We start from the raw sequence: 14,663 nt of genomic DNA, 5'->3' as shown, positions 1-14,663 counted from the left end.
AGGTAGCACTGGGAGGCATGATACACAACAAACGTGTGGCTTTTGAAAAATGTATTTAGATCAGCTGAAACGAGCCAATAGAAATATAAATGCAAGAGAAAGGCAAATGCACCAAGACAAACATAATTAGTAGAAAGCCAGGTAGCATAATTCTACTTTGTATGTGGTGTGACGGGGCAAGGCCAGATGGCTATAGAAAAGTAGTGGGAGATAGATATATTAGCTCCAGGCTAAACAAATCTCTGGTACCATGATAAGTGAAATGGCAGCTGCTCCAGATCAATTAAGACACCTGGGGCCAACTAAGAACTTTCCAGAAGGTAGGGAGAACGCAAGGTTGATTAGGACACCTGAAGCCAATCAGGGGCTGGCTGAAACTAGTTAAAAGCCTCCCAGTTAGTCAGGTGGGTGTGTATGTCAGGAGCTGTGAGAGGAAGTTGTGCTGTTGGAGAGACTGAGCAGTACACACCATATCAGGCACAAGGAAGGAGGCCCTGAGGTAAGGGTGAAGTAGAGCTTGAGGAAGTGAGGGCTGCTGTGGGTGAAGTAGCCCAGGGAATTGTACGTGTCATGTTTCTAAAAGGTCAGCTACCATATCTGATACTATTATGGTCCCTGGGCTGGAGCCTGGAGTAGAGGGTGGGCCCGGGCCCGCACCTTTGCCCCCTGATTAATCACTGAGACTGGGAGACAACAGAGACTATGCAAGGAAGGATAGCTTCTCCTCACCTCCCTTGCTGGCTTATGATGAAGATGGCTCAGTAGACTGTGACCCTTGTCTCTAGAGAGAGAAGGGTTACGTGGAAGGCCACAGTGACCCTCTGAGGCTAGTGAAATCTGCCAGGAAACACGGGACCCACGGAGGCAAGGACAAAGCTTTGTTACAGTGGTGAGTTACAATAAGCAACAGAAAGCAATATTAATGCTAATTGTTATTTTTCAGAAGTGACACGAGTGGTTGTCATTCAAACTGATGGAGCAAAAACAAGCCGATGAAAATATTTTCCATCTTCAAACCCTGCATGAGTGTTTTGTGTGAGAGAGCTGGTTAGAAAGAGAAATCTTTAAACTGGAGCCTTTCCACAGGAAAATATTTTGATGCCAGAAGATCTGAGCAGAGAAACCTTTCTAGGTGAACTGACTCCTGCAAATGCTGGATTTCATCACAGTCAACAGGATAGGCTCAAACACTCCTCAGTCTCTGTGACATGCTATACCTCAAAGTAGCACCCTGTAGCCCCCATATTCATCACTGGTATATAGTTGAGACATTTCATACAAGGTATGCCTTGCAAGGTATCATATGAAAGGTCACAATCTGCTGAAACTCATTCTTCTGTCAAAATACGTATATCGTCATTGCATACGGAGTTATGAGATCTTGTTATACAGTTGTTATTGTAATATGTTGTGAGCCTGGGAGTCACCCACTCGTAGTTCTCCAGTGGCAACAAAGGAGGTGGCCCACACCCAGATGGGTGTTAAGCGACCATCACAAGCCATTGACCAGCAGGGGAATTGTAAAAAAGATTTACAATTCTGTAAGAGACAGTTGCACAAGTGACTTAGCAAGGCCCACCAGGACATGCCTGGGCCAGTATCTTCCCTGGGACATGAATTCAGAGTATAAAATAGTGGACAGTGGCATCATGAGACCACCTCTCTCCTTCCTCATCTATGCTGAAGGCAACAAGAACACTGGGAAGACAAAGACTTTGGACTGGGGAGACTGGTCCCAGCATGACTACAGCATGAGAGAGCACAGACCTGGAATCTCTGATTTACTTTTAGGTAATGACTCCTGTGCCATTTGGGAGGACAGAAACACCAAGAACGCTTCTACTCATGATATTTTTATTGCATTGTTTGTTGCACTCACATACTTTTTAGCTGCATACGGCGTTACACACATCTTTGTGTGGAAAATAATTTATCCCATATGACAAGAATGCAATTTATACAATAAAAGACTCCAGTACCTAAAGATATACAATACACATGTAATACTGTACACAAAAAATTTCACAGGTTGCATGTCACTTGATCCTCCTCCTGTCCTGCTGTCTTCCTCAGCAATAATCACTGCTGAATCTACAAACTTCCACAGAGAACTAAAGTTGGGGCGTCTCAGACTCATGACGGGGCTGTGCTGTTTAGATGCACCATGTAGACTGACTTTGCCAAGAAGGGGTGCAGATGAGATCCAAGAATCATTTTCACCTGGATAAAGGAATGGGAGGTTGGAATCAAAGGAGAATTGGAACCCTCCAAAGATCAAAGTTTTATGCAATGAAACCCATTATTTATATTATTAAAAAAACCTAAAAAAGAAAAGAAAATCCAATAAGATTGCCCTCCCCAGTTCAAGTGAACCATAAAATATCATCATAATTAATAACAAAGTCTACATACCATGAATACATAATTAGTAATCATAATTCTAAAAAGGGAATTAAAATCAGTGTAATGGTAGAAAGATACAAGTTGGTGGGACATTAGAAAACTTTCTCCAGTATTCATTTATATTAGAAATAATGTGGCATTAATATAGTTTTTGAAATTGCTTTTTAAAATTTTTGTAAGGTATGTATTTCTACATTATAGGGGGATTTATACTGCTCTCGTCTGGATAGAGTATAAGCACCTTACAAATTCCAAAAGCAATTCACTGATTTCCATTTACTCTCTCTCCATCTCATTATAGGAGAAATAAAATTAAAGAGCAAGCATCTTCCTATATATTCACAATGGAGTGAAGTGATCTTTCACGGCTCCTTTGTTAAATAATTTCCATCATAAACTTGGCTATTTTTCAAGCAAATAATAAGATACAAAAGTAAGGGTCACTGTTACTGAAGCTAACAGAGAAAGACAAACATGGCACTAGATTCAATTTTCAATGACAATCTCTTATGAAAACACTGAAAGGAACAAGTTGAAGCTGGCACATAAATGAATATGCTATCTGTAATAGAGTGTACTGATCCTTTAAGACAAGCCTATAGCGCCATACTACCTCAACCATGGCAGCATGGCACACAGGAACTTGTAGTCCAAAATTATTCTTAGGAGTTAAAGTCAACCACCAAAACAGCAAGGTTACATCAATCAAATTACCACAAGAGGGGCAAACAGCAGCTATGTAGCCCAGCAAACAGGTAAGACATAAAATTATTAAATAACACTTGGATCCATATGCTGAATGGAGGGAGTGGAAGTTTGAGGAGAAATTGTTCACATTGTTTATCCAACAACACGTATGCTCTTCAACAATCAGTGACATCATCTTACACAACACACCAGAACTGAACATACAGACTGGATAGGTTCCATTTAATGGAAAACTGTTGAGAACAGACTAGATTTCGTGAGGAGAAGGCATGAGAGGGGACACTGAGAAAGAGGGATTCTGCAGGATCTCTCTTATTCCTTGCTCCCTTATTCCCAGGAAGTCTTCCTGAGTTAAGATACCCAATCACTCCCTAAAGCCTTAGTCTCCCTGTTACATAAAACCCTCCTCCCCACTTTATCTAAAAGTCAGCATACCTGTTGACCTTTTAAAGACCATAGGAGCCACTGTTTGGGGCCATGAAATGGAAGAATAGAACCTAGAGAAGCAGAGGGAAGTTGAGGACCCATAGAGAGAAGATGATAGAAGTTGTGGGGGGGACACAAGTAGAAAGCTGATGACCAAGTACAACTCCTAAAATCCTTTGTTCCATAGCTCTCAAGAAGCCCTCCACAGCTCAGGTCTCCTGTGCTTCCCATCTATCCCCTGGCCTCTACTCTTCCCTGTTTTATTCTTTCTTCTCCTAATAAATTAGCATTCCTGCAGACCTTTGAAAAACCATAGAAACTGCACCCTTTAAAAAATAGTCATCATGAGCATTATTCCTACGGACCCGAGATCCACAGAAGCTCTTGTAATCCTATCATGGGGGGGGGGGCTCTTTGACTGCCACAGTGCCTCCTCCTGGCTGTTCTGGGAATCAACTCTCTGAAAGGGGAGATGTTGGACCTGAAAGTCTCTGCACCTGCTGTCTTCTCTCTCACTCTGTGGTCCCTCTTTCACTTTTTTAAATAAAACACCTATTTAAGCATTTAAAGGTATGGAAGTTAACAATTAAAGGAAGGAAGAAAAGTCTGAGATATGCTTAAAGAGAACTGTGAAGTTTTATATTGCTCTTTCAAAAGAAACCCAGTAACCTATAAAATGTATATAAGCATGTAAACTCCTCTCATTCATAGTAAAAACATAATTTAGCAATAAGGTACTCTGAGGTCTGTGGCCTCAGAAGTTAATGTGCTGAAATTGGCCAGTATCCCTTTAAATAGTTTATGCGCCATGTGTGGCACTCACTGTCTTCTCTGTGCTAGAAGCCACCAGAACCTCAGCCAGAGCAACAGTGTATATAGGAAGCTAGGCCTTGATTGTTTATATATAGTTAACAAACACGGTTATTTTGCTAACTATGGTGCCTGTGTGGCTCCTTATATTGTATAAAGAGCAAAAGATGCACTCTGTTAGCAGTGTCTAATGGATAAAGACAGATTACTGGGGACAGCTATTCTGCCTCTGGTGTCCCCTTTGGGCCATTCTGGTCTCCTTGGGGGCCAGTCCCCTATGGCTGTTCTAAATAACAGACTCAGGATCAGGGTTTTAATCCACCCTTACCCCTTTCACAGGTTGGCCAAACCAGAGGACCTATATTAGGAAGGTAGATATGAAAGGTTAGTTGGGTTTCCAGTCTGTATATAGAGAGAGTTGGTGAGGTAAACTAAGCTTTCTGACTGACAGTAGAATACTGGATGGGGAATGGTTTTGTAGATGGACTGTACATGGAGAATAAGAAGGGATACGTTGTAGTCTTTTCACCATAGTGGAATGTTAAGAGGGGATGATCAAGTTTATGGTGTCTCTTGGTTTACAATAGATAGATATATTGGAGGATATTCTATGGTGCTGTTTATGGGAGCTTGTAGCCCATGCAGGAAATGTATATGATGTAGTTTGGGTGGATATAAGAGATTTTGTCATCTATAGATTGAGACTAGGCAACGATCTACAGGTTGAGATCTAGGGGCAGAGTTAAGGCAGATTTTTTTTGATTGGGCATTGTGCCATTTTGCTTTGATGTTAGAGACACGTGAACTGTGACTGTATTTAAATTAGAAGTTCCACTGTATTAGTAGATCATCTCTGGTTTCACAGCAAGCCATGGACCTATTGTTTGAATAAATTTCTACTTTTGCTCCCTGTTCATAACACTTGAGCAATACTGGTGCAACATTTAATCAAAGATCTATATATCCATTGCAAGATACATAGATAAGGTGCAAATATATAATATAATGTTTAAGATTCTAATACTTAAAGGCTTCGGTGATTGGCACCATAGAAAACAGACAGAGGGCTGACAGATAATTGCTTCAAATGCCACAAATTTTCACACTGGAAACACTGATAGTCTTGCAAGTTCCATGTGTGAGATACAAAATTCATAACATATATGCAATTTCAAATATGATACCTGCATATGCAAGTATTCCCTCAGTTTTGATCGTTTAAAGCACTTCCCCCTCCCAAATTATTTTCAGTGAAACAAATATTTATGAAAAGGTGTCAGAATGACAATACTATTCACATAAGGGGCTAGTGAAGTCCTCTGTATTTTATAGCCAAGAGCCTTATTTATTTAGCTAGGCCTTGCTCCAACAAACCACATGTCTAATTTTAAGCACGTGAAGCAATGAGGATTAGTACATGCTCAAGTGCTTTGTTAAACTGGGGACATAAAGAGTAGGTGCAACACACTGCAAGCTTCTCAAAGTGCCCCATTAATATGCTCCAACTTTGAACTGGAGAGACTATTTGTATGAGGGGGTTGTTCAGGCTACCCCCTTATTCATTCCTTAGCTGTTTTGCTCAAATTGTCAGCAAATGTGATAGTTCTGGTAGCAATAAATAAATAAATAAAAATTTAAAAAAATCTATGGACCCCTGTCCCACTAGGAAATGGACTGAGACCACATAAGTTACATAATACTTATCAAATGGTAACAAGTTTCCATCATTACTAACCTGAGCCAGATTTTAGCAGATGCCCTTCAGGTGAATGGCTCAGAGGATTGTTAGATGGAGCCCTCCAGTTCCCCTATAAAAGCCAAAGCAACTGCACGTGCACAAAATGCATCATTATCAGAATCCAAATTGTGCATCAAAGCTGTATATAGGAACATGAGCACAACACAACTGTCTCAGAAGACTTGTGTGAGATACCTCAGAAATACAATACAGATGACCCTGAAAGATGGAGATAGTTGGCAAAGTTACATTAAAAGTTCAGGACAAATGCTTAGCAATATGAATGTAGTTGTCTGACAGACAAAGAACAACATTTTTGATACTGGCAGTCAGAGAGTCACTGAGAACTACAAAGTTACTTTGTGAACTGGTCAGAGCCCAGGAGAATTGACATGAAATGAAAAATTGAATGAAGAAATGCTGAGGAGGCAGAGAACTAAAGATCTTGATGTTCAAAAATGGGATCTTTGGATATAAGCCAAAAAGGCCAGAAAAGAACATAATTTCAAAACAATCCACTGATATGGAGCACAACATAATCTCCTAAATACTGTCAAATAGCATTTTCTGGCCTGCCCTGCCCTGATGAAAGTGGTTTCAAAAGTTATATTGCAATTCCTTAAGTTTTATGGAGGCAGTTAAAAGGGAAGTGAAGCAGAGAAGATATTCTTTCAGCCTTTTATGACAGGCCTCAAATTGTTTTATTCTAAGGAAATAGCTATCCCTATTCCCATTGTATAAAATAATGATGCCCAGGAAACGGTTAGCTCAGTAAAATCAATTGTAAACCAGAATACCTTTTATATTATATTAAAGTTGGTTTCCAAAGATATTGTCATCATTAAATACCTGACACTTTTTGGCTGGGTAGAAAATTAGTGATGTGAAGGCCTATCATGCTGCTACACTGCTAGAATTATTTATGAAATAGTTAGCAGGCCTGGAGGAAAATTGATCTACACATAGGCTGCTTAATCCCAACACATTATAAAAGAGAGAGCGCTCAGGTGTTTGGGAGATTATTTAGTATCTTCTGTATATTTTGCTATTGGAAGAGGGAAAACGTTTCTAGCATATTCTTGCGGAGTTCAAGAAGAAAGCAAAGGTGAACAGCAGGTCCAAACAAAAGAAGAAAGTCTCTGTTATCCGAATCTTCAATATTCTGTCTCACGGACAGACATTATCCTGGTATCTGTGACCCAAATTCATTTAAATATTTCCATGTTATTTCCAGACAAGTTCTCACAGAAGCTTCCTAAATAGCAGTTGCAAAATTCAAACACAACATTGAAAACAGCTTCTGAAAATCCCAGACTGGATGCCCAACTGAATTTCAATAAGAGTTGGACGCCTAACTGCTTTAGGCTCCTTCACAAATCCCAGTCTAAGAACCCAGGTAATTATGAATACTGGTATAAATTGGTGCATGCAGATGAGGGGGGTTAGCATGCACAAATGGGTGTGGGAGAAATTCAGGAGAGTCCGGTGAATAGCCATTATTTAAGAGACAATGCATCTTCTCCCAAAAGGGATGTTTCTTTATAAAGTGAGTAAAATTGGCATCATAGCTGTGACATCGACTCTTGAAAACCATTAATGCACTTCATTTTTACATTACAAATATATATACAGAATGTATCAAGACATGTCTGAGCATCTTAGGGAGCACATTTACACAAAGTTAAAAAATATCCTGCTTGTTCTAAGACCAATGCATAACTCAAAGATGTCATTCTATGGGAGCTTCAGTGGATGCCATTGAAAATCAACATGAACCTATATTAACACACAGTTATTGCCATTATTTCCCATTTTAATCTAGGAAAACTGCAATTTTTCCTCAGATAGTATTGTGTGTTAACCGCTACTATGCCTTTCATAAATAATTAGGTGACGAGTTATCATGGTAATCAGTATGGTATAGGAACTTGGTTAAAATAGAACTGAAGACTGACTTTTCATTTTAAGCCCAGTACTAACTTAATGAAAGCACTAGCCAATTACCATGGCAATCATGGGGCTAAATTCACTTGTGGCATGAGCAGGTTCACTCCATTCAGGTAAACAGTTGTGCCCTCTTTCACAAGCCACAGATAATTTGGCTCCTGGATTCAAGCCTGAGCTTCAGCCAGGTGGAAAAATATCAGAGTTTCGATTTCGTTCCTAACAGACATTTGTGTATGTCACAAAATCACCATGCGATTAAGACTGCCTATGCTCAAAAGTAGTTCCAGACAGCAGAGATAGTGATGCTCCATATTCAACTGACTTAGTGTGAAGTTCCACAGAAAATCTGATGATAATTAAGGCTGCAAGTTTGTCACGGAGGTCACGGAAATCACGGATTCCGTGACTTTCCGTGACCTCTGTGACTTCTGCAGAGTTCAGTGCACTTGGTTCAAGGGCAGCTCAGGCAGCCCCTGTGCCAGGCACACCGGCCGTTGCTGGGGCAGTCTAGGGCCACCACGTCACCCCTCCCCCCAGCATCAAAGTTTGGGTGGGGAGAGGGTTGGGGCATGGGACAGGGTGAGGCAGGTTCTGTACGGCACTTACCTAGAGGGTCCCCGGAAGCGGCGACATCCCCCTCGCTCAGCTGCTAGGCGGGGGAGGGGCTAAGCAGCTCTGTGGGCTGGCTTCACAGCTCCCATTGGCCAGGAACCATGGCCAATGGGAGCTGCGGGGGCGGTGCCACAGACTGATGATAATGCTTAATTATGAGCTAAATTCCCTCTAAGCTGCATGGCTGCGCAACAGCCTACCAAGGGCTGTGCAGGCACTCAGAGCTGTGGCTCAAAGAGGGGCCTCTCCCCCGGCCCCAACCCTGGACCTGCAGAGGCGAGGAGAGGTGGGGAGTGATGCTCTCCCCCAGCCCCGGAGCTGCCATGGCCAGGGAGAGGTGCCTCTCCCCCTGTGATGGGTTGGATCCCCCTTTCTGGGGTGCCACTGGATGTGCTGGGGTCCCACTGCGTCCGCCTGTCCTACCAGCCTGGGTTTCCCTTACTCTGTGCTGCTGTGACAGGCGCTCAAGCCCCTTTCCAGGACACGCACACAGGTAGGGACACACTCAGCTAGAGAATCATACAGAGTCTGCGATTAGCTCTCTGTGGGAGGGCTCAGCTAGGGGAATGCCCAGCTTTCCTGTGCACACACCTTCTGGAGTGCAAACCCAAAATTATATTGGCTTGCACCGTATAGAGATCCATATAGCATAAGCTCATAAAAATCACCCCCTCCCTCAATGTGGAGGGAGATAACAGGGCCGCCCGGGGGGGGGGGGGGGCAAGTGGGGCAATTTGCCCCGGGCTCCACAGGGGCCCCCACGAGAGTTTTCAGCAGCACTTCGGTGGTGGGGGGGTCCTTCAGTGCCGCCAAACACACCCGGAGTGAAGGACCCACCGCCGCTTCTTCCGCTCCGGGTCTTCGGCAGCAATTCAGCGAAGCAATTCGGCCCACCTACTGTCTGGTGGGCGTTCCCCCAAGTACACAGAGTTGTCATTGTTACATAGTCTATATTCCTAACTTCAGATACAGAAAATGATATATGCATACAAAGTGGATAATCACATTCAGCAAATCATAACCTTTCCAATGACACCTTACATGACCCATCTTGCGTAAATATATATCTTAGTTATGCTATATTCATATAATAACAATATTTCTATGAAGAATATGGGGTGTAGTGCAGAGCTGCTACGGCCGGGGAGAGGCACCTCTCCCCCGGCCCCGGCCCCAGCCCCAGAGCTGCAGCAGCCGGGGAGAGGTGCTTCTCCCCCACAGTCCAGGTGCTGCTATGGGGAGAGAGGCCTGGCGGGAGTCCTCTCTCCCTGCCGCAGCTCCAGGGCAGCCTGCACCCCAAACCCCTCATCCTGGCCCCACCCCAGAGCCCGCACCCCCAGCCAGAGCCCTCACCCCGCTGCACCCCAACCCTCTGCCCAGCCCTGAGCCCCCTCCCACACTCTGAACCCCTCAGCTCCACCCCCACCACACATCACCTCCATATTGGTGCACATAACAAAATTAATTCCACAAATGCACGGGAAAAATTAGAGGGAACATTGAATTATGTCCTGTCAAATCTGGTAGGATAAAGCTATACTTTCTCTCCTTGGGCACCATAGAAGGTTTATTGGATAAAGTGGGATATTCCATTTCAGAATCTGGAGATGTATGGGTTTGATGATACCCTGAGAGAACATATAGTTGCCCTGAATCTCTCCTCTGCAACTCTTGCTAAATGGTGTGTTGACAGATCATTTCAGGGGAAAAGGCAGAGTTATTCCCTCTTTTCTTAACGTTTTGCGTTGGTTATCAAGGCCTTAAACAACAGCAGAAATAACCAAGGGATTTAAGACTTTGCACTGGAGGAAAATTGGATTGGAAGAGGCCCTGGAGGTTTTTCGCCTTCCTCTGTAGCATGGGGCACGGGTCACTTGCTGGAGGATTCTCTGCTCCTTGAAGTCTTTAAACCACGATTTGAGGACTTCAATAGCTCAGACATAGGTGAGAGGTTTTTCGAAGGAGTGGGTGGGTGACATTCTGTGGCCTCCGTTGTGCAGGAGGTCAGACTAGATGATCATAATGGTCCCTTCTGACCTTAGTATCTACGAATCTATGAAAATGACTACACAGCAGTACCATGATATACACAGATGTGTTCTCTAGTTTTTAAACACAGCCTGAGCTTAGTGTGTCAAATAGTCTGCAAGAAATAACACCATAGTGCAGCATTTAAGGTTGCAAGGTCAGCCAGCAAATATCTGGTGACTATCTTTCAACATCATAGGAAATCAAAGGGAAAATTAAGGAGCATTTTCTCAATTCCTGTGAGCTCAAAAAATTGTTTTACTTGAGATCTGTATCACTCCCTGTTGTGGAGAAAATTGTGGTGCCAATTTCATCCCAATACTATACAAATTGAGACAGAAAGCAAGTACTTGGAACTACATCTATATTATCTAGCTGAGCAAACTAAATGCAATAAAACTGAAGTAGCTCTCAAGAGTATTTCAGTTGTTGAATACCCCACCTATCGCTATATTCTTGAATGAAAGAATGCGAAATAATGTACATGTAAAGCTTTACGGATATTTTTAACAGGTTAAAAATTAAGAGTAGTACATGGAGAAGTAGGGGGAGTGGTGGTACTGAATATCAAGAGCTCCTACAAAGTATTCTTGCGCAGATCTCTAACACATAAGGAGGATAGTCTTATGGTGAAAGCACTGAACTGACATTTAGTGGCATTCACTAGACCTGGGTTACTTTTTCAGCTCTGCCACGTTTCCTGTGTGATCTTGGACTAGTCAATTAATTTCTCTATGACCCATTTCATCTCTAAATGGGGATAATAATATTTCACTTCTCCCACCCTTTGTCTCGTCAGATTCAAAGCTGTCTGGGTCAAGGACTCTCTTACCTTGTGTCTGTGCAGCCCCTAACACAATGGAGCTCTGATACTGAGAATGCTAACTGCAATATAAATAATTAGCCATAATAATCATAGAAATGTAGGGCTGAAAGGGACCTCAACAGGTCATCTAGTCCAACCTCCCCCCCCACCCCCACCATTAAGGAAGGACCCAATATACGTAGGCCATCCCTGACAAGTGTTTGTCTAAGCTGTTCTTAAAAACCTCAAATAATGAGGATTCCTCAACCTCTTTAGGAAGGACCAAATATACCTAGGCCATCCCTGACAGGTGTTTGTCTAAGCTGTTCTTAAAAACCTCAAATAATGAGGATTCCTCAACCTCTTTAGGAAGGTTGTTCCAGTGCTTAATTATCTGAACAGTTAGAAAGTTTTTCCTCATATCTAATCTAAATCTCCGTTGCTGAGGTTTAAGCCCATTGCTTCTTGTCCTACTTTCAATAGACGTGGAGACCAATCAGTTGTCATCCTCTTTATAACAGCCCTTACCATATTTGAAGCTATCAGGTCCCCTCTAGGGCTTATCTACACTTACCAGGAGATCAGTGAGCAGTGATCGATGCATCGGTGGTTGATTTAGTGGGTCTAGTGAAGATCCGCTAAATCGACCACGGATTGCTTTCCCCTTGACTCCTGTACTCCACCAGATCAAGAAGAGTAGGGGGAGTTGACGGGAGAACATCTCCCATCCACATCGCATAGTCTGGACCCCACAGTAAGTAGATCTAATCTACGTCGATTTGAGTTACACTATTCATGTAACTCAAATTGCGTAGCTTAGATCGAATTTCCCCTGTAGTATAGACAAGGCCTCAGTCTTCTTTTCTCAAGACTAAACATGCCCAGTTTTTTTAACCTTTCCTTGTAGGTCAGGTTTTCTAAACCATTTTACCATTTTTGTTGCTCTCCTCTGGACTATCTCCAGTTTGTCTACATCTTTGCTAAATTGTGGCAGCCAGAACTGGACACAGTACTCCAGCTGAGGCCTAATGAGTGACAGTTAGAGTGGGAGAATTACCTTCCATGTCTTAAATACAGCATTTTTGTTAATACACCCCAGAATGATATTAGCCTTTTCTGCGACTGCTGATTCATATTCAGTTTTAACCTACTATAACCCCAAGAACCTTCTCAGCAGTACTACTCCCTAGCCAGTTATTCCCCATTTTGTAGTTGTGCATTTAATTTTTCTTCCTGAAGTGTAGTACTTTGCACTTATCTTTATTGAATGTCATCTTGTTGATTTCAGGCCAATTCACCAATTTGTTGAGGTCATTTTGAATTCTAATCTTGTCTTTCAAAGCACCTGCAATCCTTCCCAGCTAGGTGTTATCTACAAGTTTTACAAGTATATTCTCCACTCCATTATCCAAGTCATTAGAGAAAATATTGACTAGGACAGTAGTCAGAAAAGACCCCTGCAGGACCCCACTAGATATGTCCCTCCAGTTTAACAGCTAGCCATTGATAACTGCTCTTTTAGTACAGTCTTTCAATCATTTTTGCATCCACCTTACAGTAATTTCATCTAGACCATATTCCCTAGTTTGTTTATGAGACAGTGATGTGGAACTGTGTCAAAAACCTTACTAAAAATCAAGATATAATCACATCTACTATTTCCCCCTTATCCACTGAGTCAGTGACCCTGTGAAGGAAGGAAATTAGGTTGGTTTGGCACGATATGCCCTTGACAAATCCATGTTGGCTATTACTTATAAACCTATTATCCTCTAGGTGCTTACAAATGGATTGTTTAATAATTTGTTCCAGAATCTTTCCAAGTATTGAAGTTAAGCTGACTGGTTTGTAATTCCCCTGGTCCTCTTTGCTGCCTTTTTAAAAAATAATACTATGTTTGCCCTTCTCTAGTTCTCTGGGACCTCACCTGTCCTCCACGAGCTCTCAAAAAGATTAATCACTACCGTTCTGAGGTTGCTTCAGCTACTTCCTTCAGTTCTCCAGGATGAATTTCATCAGGCTCTGCCAGCCTGAATACATCTGACTTAACCATTCTTTAAGCTGTTCCTTTTCCCTTGTTAATATCAATTCTTCATTCAAATAGTTTTCTGTCCTTGAAACAAAAAGCAAACTGCTGTGTCCATAACACACGCATGTGGTCACTATTAAAGATCAATTTTTGCTAGCAAATATCACACATTTAACAAGGTTACTTCCTAAACTACAAAAAATGGGGAATTGTTGTAGCTAATGTACCATTGTGTAGTAACAGCAAATGCTGACTTTTTAGAGTGGTGACCACTCTGGGAGGCTGGATTATGTGGTTTTCCAGCAACATGCCAAATATACATGATGATATGATGCTCCCATTGGTTACAGGCAACTTGGGCGGAAGGAGGGAAGATTCCCTCCCAATTCCTTCTCTGAAGCATAACTACCCTGTACTCCCTTGAGTGATGTCAGAGCTAAAAAGTCTTTTTAATGGTCACCATTAAATAGTAAACATTTGCCAACCATTACCTTAGAGCTGTATCTGAGATACTGCACCACCATTCTACTCCTGTCTGTAGAATAGGAAATGAATAAGGCACAGTGTCTCATTTAAAAGAAAGAATGGATAATTAAAACATCAGCATATCGTGCATACCACTAATCTCCTTTTCCATTTCCTTCCTATGGAAACTGCATGACTAACTCCCACTCATCTCTTGAAAACGTCAGATCAAATATAAAATCTTGTTTTCTATATTTTGTGATTTCTCAGAAGATTGTCTGTATAGACATACTCTTGTCACCAGCACGGACTCATGAGGGTCTGGAACATATTTGCAGCCAAAACAAAAGAGAAAAATATCCCGTATAGTTTATTACACTACTCCTACAATGGATTCCAGAAGCATAACACCCATCAAAAGAAACAGGAGTTCCATGTGTATCATGCATCTTGCAATCAGGCCTGGTATACATTCTTATTTATTAGCTTTTAGGTTTAGATTTTTAATGTGTCATTTTAGATTCAGAAATCTATAACCAACTATATTGGATTCTACTTTATAGATGTCTTTCGGTCTTTCGCTTTGTGAATTACTGTCTATTGATAGTGAAACCTGAACCTTTGGTCAGTCAATTTCTACAATGTCAACTTTTGTCTTTGTTTGACTATTGCATTATAATGTATTGAAATTG

Source organism: Lepidochelys olivacea (assembly GCF_965140295.1).
Source record: "Lepidochelys olivacea isolate rLepOli2 genome assembly, chromosome: 2".
Classification (NCBI taxonomy): domain Eukaryota; kingdom Metazoa; phylum Chordata; order Testudines; family Cheloniidae; genus Lepidochelys; species Lepidochelys olivacea.
The sequence above is the reverse complement of the archived record's forward strand: the minus strand, read 5'-3'. Positions refer to the sequence as shown.